Source organism: Glossina fuscipes, unplaced genomic scaffold, assembly GCF_014805625.2.
Source record: "Glossina fuscipes isolate IAEA_lab_2018 unplaced genomic scaffold, Yale_Gfus_2 28, whole genome shotgun sequence".
Classification (NCBI taxonomy): domain Eukaryota; kingdom Metazoa; phylum Arthropoda; class Insecta; order Diptera; family Glossinidae; genus Glossina; species Glossina fuscipes.
In genome coordinates, this window is record NW_023998423.1 from 7,209,162 (window position 1) to 7,217,293 (window position 8,132).

Sequence of the window (8,132 nt, forward strand, 5' to 3'; positions counted from 1 at the left end):
GACGCATCTCTCTCTCTCCCTCCGTACGACGCGTTGAATTATTGAAGTTTAACTGCCTTTTAATAGCCTGAGTAATTGAACTCAAGGTACTTACGTGTAAATAGAAAGTACACATAATATTCGCCTTCAAGCGAATACAACTTTCTTAGTTGTTATATACAACACCGTGAAATGGACGTCTGTCTAATTTGTCGAAACGTTTGCAACGCCCAAAAGGTGGCTTCAGAGAACCCAAAAAGTGTACGCACTCGTAACGAATCGACTTAATTTTCCGTCTGTCTGTCCATCTGCTGGTTAAAATAACATAGCTTTGAAAATTATTGCCAGCAGGTTTCCTGAGCAATGGACGTGGATGGTCCATGTTACAACATAAAGGGATAGCAGCCCGGCTTTCAAAAGCAAAGAAATTGGATTTCTTACACTCAACGGCATAGAGTGTTGAAATTTAACTTTTTTTTTTCTTTTAAGCTGAAGGTAGAAAAGATTCGGCCACAGCCGGACATAATTTCCTCGCTTATTTTATGTTTCTTTCGAATTGCGTTTATTCCGCCTTTGTTTATAATGTATTCACGTTCGCGTCAATAGAACTTTAACAGAGCAGCTGATAATATGTAAATTTTCAACACATATGTTTCTAGTTATTAAAATTGGTGTAACTGTGTGTATGTGAAAACCTCATAGAGTTCACATCGGCACAAGAACTTATTGAATAATTTACACAATTGAGATACGATCGCCGCAAGTAATGAAAATAAAAAAGAAAACAGCAAACGCTATGGAACGAATCTTGAATATGATCTATGTTCAGAAGAGCAGCTATGTTAAGTATGATAAATTAATTGATCTATAGCAACTACTCATCATACCGAACAAGCCTGGCCAATAACATGCTCCAGATTATAAGGTAGTAAGAATTTCTTTTCAATCTTTCCAGCTTTTTAGCTTGTACGTAGCCCATTGTTCCTCTCTTCAAATTTGATGATGAAATAAAGAACGAAAGATTTGAAGCTTTCAACCAAGTTTTTATGCGCTTTAGACTATAAGTTAGAAAACGAACAAAGCGGCGAATATGTTTAAAAGGAATTTTCCAAATTCGAAAATTGTCTCACTCGATTTTATGCTTATTGCAGAAAAGCCAATTAATTTACATTAATTGCTTCAACAGCTGATAAGCGGGATAGATCTGCCATCAATATTTATATCAATCGTTTTGTGTCTGTTGGCTACAAACGTAAAGATAATGTTAATATATCGACGATTGTCGCTGTTGAATACCAAAATATCTTTACACATAATAATATGGGAGATGCGTACGAAGTACTTGACCGTCAGCTTTCATTTACATTGATTCAATTAAGTCAATACCGTTTGTAAAATGTACAAATATTAAATCATAAGGTAACAGATAATCATACGAATTACTTAGGGTAATAATTACTTTACACTGAGATAATTACTTTACACTCTTACATTATTGCAAATTTTTGCGATTTGAATATAAAAAAAAAATTTTTCGATCCTGCCAGGAGTCGAACCTGGAATCTTCTGATCCGTAGTCAGACGCGTTATCCATTGCGCCACAGGACCATATGCCTAACTTATGAAGTTTGCTCGTACATATTATATAAAAATATGCAAACTTAAAATTCTATTTTTATTACTCATACACTTGATTGCAAAAGCTCTAACTCATGCACAAAAAACAGCTTTTCTGTAAAAAGCTGCCATATGAACTCAAAGTTAATTGCTATTTGTGGGAATATTTGTTTAGAAAACGTACAACTTTTATGAACTAAACAGATAAAAGACCGTTTCGCTTAAAGAAGCTCTTCACTAATTTTCCTTGTTTCCATGTAAAGTTATTCTTCTAATGGATGGGATCGCGTATGGGATCCTAGTTAACGTGATTTAAAATCGTCTAAATTTAGAAAATGTAGTCTTCTTGTCCAAAGGTTTATTATTCTGTAACCATAAATACTAAAAGTAAGACTTTGTTGTCGTATAAATACACTTCGCGAGAGCTCTTATATGTGATATGATTCGAAAAATAGAGCACACGTGTCCCAAATTTTTTGCCGTTAACTTTTATGTCATCCACTAGTTTTAATTATAAAAGATTAACAATTAGAAGTTTTGGCCTAATTTTTGCTTCTCGTAGAAGAGACATTTTTCGTCAAGACATTTGAAAATTGGAAAATTTATTTTTTATAACGACTATTTGAAAGTAAGACGCTAGACGAAGAGTGTTCTCAAAAAAGATTGGATCCAATCCATTTTCAATACCGTTCCTCCTTAGCCCGATACACGTCAGTGCAGAGCGATAGCCTGAACACAAAAATAACTTGATAAAAATCAAACAGATAGACGGACCGAGAAAAAAATTGAAATTAAAATGATTTTAAATCCAACTGCTTAATGCAAGTTGGGTCTCCATTGAGTCTTACTGGGCATTGCATATGTCTGCCCAAATTTAATATAAGCTGTACCACATGTGGCGTAGACTATAACAAGAATTTTAATCGCTGTGGTCTAAATTTTGCTCCCCTTGCTGAGATACGGCACGCCGCGTATGGTAACGGTATGTTTAATCTTTTTTTACGCAACTGCATGAAGACCTGGAGATAATCTCAAGGGTAATAGATTCAAAAATCATCATCAATCATTTCATCATCAGCCTGTCTGCTCGGGTATGGTCTGATCCCATCAACTTCCGATAGGGCTCCTTGATCTAAAACACCTCAATGTACCAAATTTCATCATTGAAAATGGCGGCCTTAAGATTGAGTACAAATTTATGGGGACAGACATCAACGGACAGAGAGGCTTGGATCAATTCAAAAAATGGTTCTGAACTGACGGGTATAATATAAGATGCATATAACCTGAGCTCTTCTGGATGTTACATACGTCCGCACAAACTTAACTACTGCTACTAAAAAAATTACTAAATTTGGATTGCGTCAGTTTCAAATTATTTTTCATACCTCTTCCCACATAGGGATTTACATTAAAAAAAACGCCTTTGTGGGGACACACCGTGTAATTTTTGATATTTTATGACAAAGATCACTGAAAATATTACAAAAAGTGATGTACGGTACTTCATATATCTCTGCCTAACTATAACGATTGCAGTTGTCTAATAGAGGTGGACGTGCTTTGAAACTAAATAACCTATTAAAAACATATGATAATGCAGCAAATGTAGCAATCTATGTAACTGTAGGTGTCCTATCATATAGCCGTAAAATAACATTACTTGCGGACTTGCAGACATTACACGTTTAAATTACAATTAAAATAGAAAAACAGTATAATGATGGCGACGTCTTCAAGTACGAGGTGTGTTCAAGGAAAAGCTCACTTTGTATATTTTTCGAAAAATATTTATTTATTGATCAATATCCGTTTTATGCTCTTCAATGTAATGATCTTTAGATACATTGCATCAGAGCTTTTTCCAATCCTCGAAACACTTCCAGTATGCGCTTTTTGCTATGATCCTAACCTCTTAGAGCGATGCGGTCTTTAGCTTCCTAATCGTGGGAAAACTCCGTCCTTTCGTGCGTCTTTTCGATTTTGTGAACAGGGACAAATCGCAAACGGAAAACGACAAATCTAAATCGTCGTCGTTGACGTCGTTCAACAGCTCCTGATCGACCCTTATGGAACGGTTCTTTTAGGTATAATTTAGCAATTTCGGAACAAACTGCATTGCCACACGTTTCATGCTCAAAATATCCCAAAAAATTGCATTGCATGAGCCACCCGACATGCGGACATCCTTAGCAAGTTCTCCAGTAGTGATCCGACGAATTTCCATAAAAATCTTCTTCACTGCTTCAACATTTTCATCGGTTATTGACGCACGTACAGGATGTGGTGGTCTTCCCGGCCTTTTGTGAAGAGCTTGTACAGCTTATAAAACAACTTTCTTTTGCTCAAAGTGGATCCGCCAGTTGCCACAGCCAGTATCTTAAGTGAGTTGGAGTCACCAAGCAACACAAAGTGCGTCTAACCTTTACACCTATCAAACACAAACTAAAAATGCGAAGGGGCTGATAATGTCAACATACAGTACAAACATAAGTAGCTCACGAAATTTGAAAAGTCATCTTTTTTTGAACACCCCTCGTGTATCCAAGGAGTAACGTAAAATATACACTCTATGGTAGCACATGTAATAATATAAAGCAAAAACTTATAACATTAGCTTTCAGAGATCCATTTTTTTTTTTTTTTTTTTTATGAATTCTTATCCACAGCAGCAAAAGGAAATAATATCTGTCCATGCTTTGGGTAACGATTCCATAAGACAGACATATTGTATTTATGCACATTTTAAATAAATCTAACTCATCAATATATTTTATCAAGGCTAGATATTTTTGCAATTAAACTAAATGAAAAATTTTTTTTTTTTCTGGCAATCATAATACTAATAGGGCCGCATTCTACTCAGGAATGTAATGAAGTAATTGAAAAATTCGCAGAGCACACCACTTGAAAAGTAAAAATTGATACTATTTTTAACTATTCGTTTCTCAATTCAAGTCAAGTCCCTGAAACTATTTCCTGGAAGTCCCTTAAATTAATCAAACTTGACTTTGACGATCTATTCACTTAATGAGGAATACTCGCTGCGCACGATTCTTTCAAAGTTTAGAAACTACCCAACGCCAAAGAAATCCAACGCAGATCGGAAAGTGGATGTGTTCAGAAATTCGCATTATAACTAAACAAAGTTTAGGGGATCCTGCAAAGTGTACATATTCTTGATCGTTGGAGCAAGGCCGATTCTCCGTAAGTGTAATGTCTACAGTAAACATTCACTTGGTCCCCTTTATACTACGGCAACAAAACCTCTATAAACTAGCGACTTGGGTGCTTCCCCAAGCTGTGCCTTCTCTCGCAAATTTTATATCTTAAAAATCTAGAAGGATTAATGAACGCTATTGCCTTATTGTATTATCGATTTCAAGACACTTAGTCAAAAAACAAACCTATTACATAATACGACGGTGACAATACGAGAATAGTTATGGCGCTGAATAACCCGACACGTTTCATTCTGCGTTTTGTCATGTCATATTTTCGCATAAGTCCACACATTTTTTTTGTTTTGTTTAAAATTATTAAAATTATTCCGGTGCTAATAAGTTCCGAATAAAACCTGATTCAAACGGCCACCTCGATGAACTCATTTTTTGAGAACTTTGTCCACTAAATTTGCCTTGCGACAACCGTGGATACCGTCCTGTTGTGTGGGAAACGGATTCTATCTACAAAAATATTTTCCCATCCAGACCAGGGAAAAGTTCACTATAAACGATCTACTGCCGAACTAAGAAAGCCTTAGAATTGGTCAATTTCAACAACAATCTCGTGAGCGACAGCAATATTTTCTTTACTTCGACAATTTTGTCTAAGTTTCAAAGTCTCAAAGAATCAATTTTTGGTTATTATATAATGCGTTCCCAAGAGCAGAGTTCGCCAAACATAGTATTTAAGGGCAATGACTAAGCTGACGTTACTATTTAACGAAATCGTTGGCGTACTTCATCAAAACCAATTTATAGAAATTGCTCAATTGTTTTCTAAGCGTCGTTTCGCGGCCCAGGTACGCATTACGTCAGCCTTTTGAAATCACATATCAGAAAATTCCAATTCTTTCCAATTGATCTGATGAGAAGCGAATGAAAATGTCACAAACAGGCACATTTATTCTGGCCATCACAAAAGTGACCGCAGGTGGACCACGCCCTTGTTTTTCAATCTCTGTTTCGAAGTATTGAAGTATTTGTAAACTCGATGGAAAATGTCACTTTTTTCCATACGAATGAGAAGTAAGTACAAGATGTGAAAAGGTTCCCAGTTTTGTTTAGGGCAGAATAGTGGTCTCAAAGAAAGGAAAAGAAAACTGATAAATATGTGGAGCAATTTGTAAACGACTTCTTTCTAACGAAAAATGAATAGTCCCAATAGTTATCGTCAATATTTGCTTGGTTTAACACTAAAACTGCCGCCGTTTTGCATACACATAGTTCAACATAAAGGGATTACTTTGATCCCCTATTTTTGTCGACATGAAGGTAGGAAACTGAAATGTTGCACAAACATTTCTTGATCGATTTAGAATCAGAATTGGCGAGCATTTTACAAAGGCGAACACGGTATGATGCACCAACCCAAGGAAGGTGGCGGGATCCAGAAAAGTCCTAAAACTGGGTGGCTAGAGTCATGGGCAACAGTCGCGATACGGGTTACCCACGCAAATAATAATAATAATATAGGAAAGAATATGAAAAAGATGTGGGCGGGGTTGTTCCAATTTTTCTTACAATCAGTTTTGAACCAAGGAATGCTTGTGCCAAATTTGGGATTCCTATGTTCACTTTCACGACTGCGGCCAGTGGACAAAAATAGGAGTACACAATGATCCCTTTTGATACAAATAGGTATATGTAATATATAAGTAGACCAGCAAGGAAAAAAACTAATTATAGGCATTTGAAGGTCTTTTCATATAAATAAAAGTTCACATGGTTTATGACCCGTTTTTTGAAGATCGAAAATTAAAAAGATCGAAACGACGTACTCGATATTGCTAGTGTTGAAGAGATCGAAACATTATAAAGCAGAGAAGCCCATACTAATTCTGTTTTCCTAACATATCCGATCGTTCAATTATCAGGAAACTTATAGAGCTCGAAGTCGGGAAAAAAATGCCCTCATACGCGAAAATTTGGAAACATATTCGATACCTATGCAAGAGATCAAAAGAAGATATATGTTTCTATTTATTTATTTATTTTTTTTTTTTTTTATGCATAAAATTGAATATATTTTAAAGTTAATTTTAAAATATACATGTCATAGATGACGACTAAATTTCTTACAATTATAATATATATATATATATATATATATAACCATTTCTACGACCGGATACAAGAACCTTTTATGTAAAGTAATCAAAACAAAATGTTTATAATTATGTTGATGTGTACTGCAACACAAAGTTTCACTTGCCTTCAACTGAAAATGATTCTCAATAATTCGAAAGATGTGAGAATAAGAGTTCAATTTGTTTACAATTTTTAATATTGTTCAAGTATTTGTATAAAAATTGCGTGCATGCGAGAGTAACCGTATAAAAATTTGCTTTCAACTCAAAATGATTCTCAATAATTCCAAAGATGTGAGAATAAGAGTCCAATTTGTTTACAATTTTTAATATTGTTCAAGTATTTATATAAAAATTGCGAGCATCTGAGAATAAGCGTATAAAAATTCTTTCGTTTATTTGTGTGGCAAGAACAAAGCTCTTAACAACCTTTCTATTTGAATGCAATGAATTTTTTCCGAAGAGAGCAAATAAATCTAAGAGCATTCAAAGAGAAAGAGAATATTACTTGCATACCAAGAAAGGTAAGATAATAAATTTCTCTTTCAATTTCATATATTAGGCTTAGGACAAAGTGTGTGCATTAAATTACTTAAACTACTGATTACCGCTGTATTAAGTTCTTACTAAGTTTCATTCTTCTGCCAACAAAATAAAAGTCGGAAATGTTGAAAAAATGTTTCGCATGTGAAATAAACATTAAAGCGAAATGTATTTTTCAGATTTTTCAGTCGGATGTTAGACTTCAGTGAGAACGGTCGATTTTCTAGTGGGCAAAAGTGTATAAATCGCAAAAAGAGAAACTAAAGTAAAATAAGTAAACAAGTGTTCCTTAAGAAAATTGCAAAGATTTTGGTGTGTTTTTGTTTTTTATTTTTATTTATTTACTTTTTTTTTTTTTTAGTGTTATCGTAATTAATTCGCGTCTTATACTTGCACGCAAACGTATAGAGAAGACAGAGATGCTGCTAATACCTATTTCAAGAGCGGCAGCTGTTTTATTGTTGTTGTTGTTTTTTTATCTGCACTCATTGTGTTTGTCAAATTATTAAGTGTTAACGATTTTCATGAACTAAAAAAGGAATTTATGCAATAATTTATTCACGTCAATGATTTTTAATTAACGGAAATTTTTATTTCTTTTATTTGATTTCTTTTTAAAATTTTTTCCTTCTTTATTCACGAATTTCTTCATATTCAACAAAAAGCACTTTTTAATTTATTC

At 34.3% G+C, this 8,132-nt stretch overlaps 1 non-coding gene across 1 annotated transcript; it reads right to left on the minus strand.

Annotated features, from left to right (window-relative positions):
• Positions 1-1,514: 1,514 nt before the first annotated feature.
• On the minus strand, positions 1,515-1,587 carry Trnar-acg. Its single transcript has one exon. It is a non-coding gene; the product is annotated as a tRNA-Arg (tRNA).
• Positions 1,588-8,132: the final 6,545 nt, after the last annotated feature.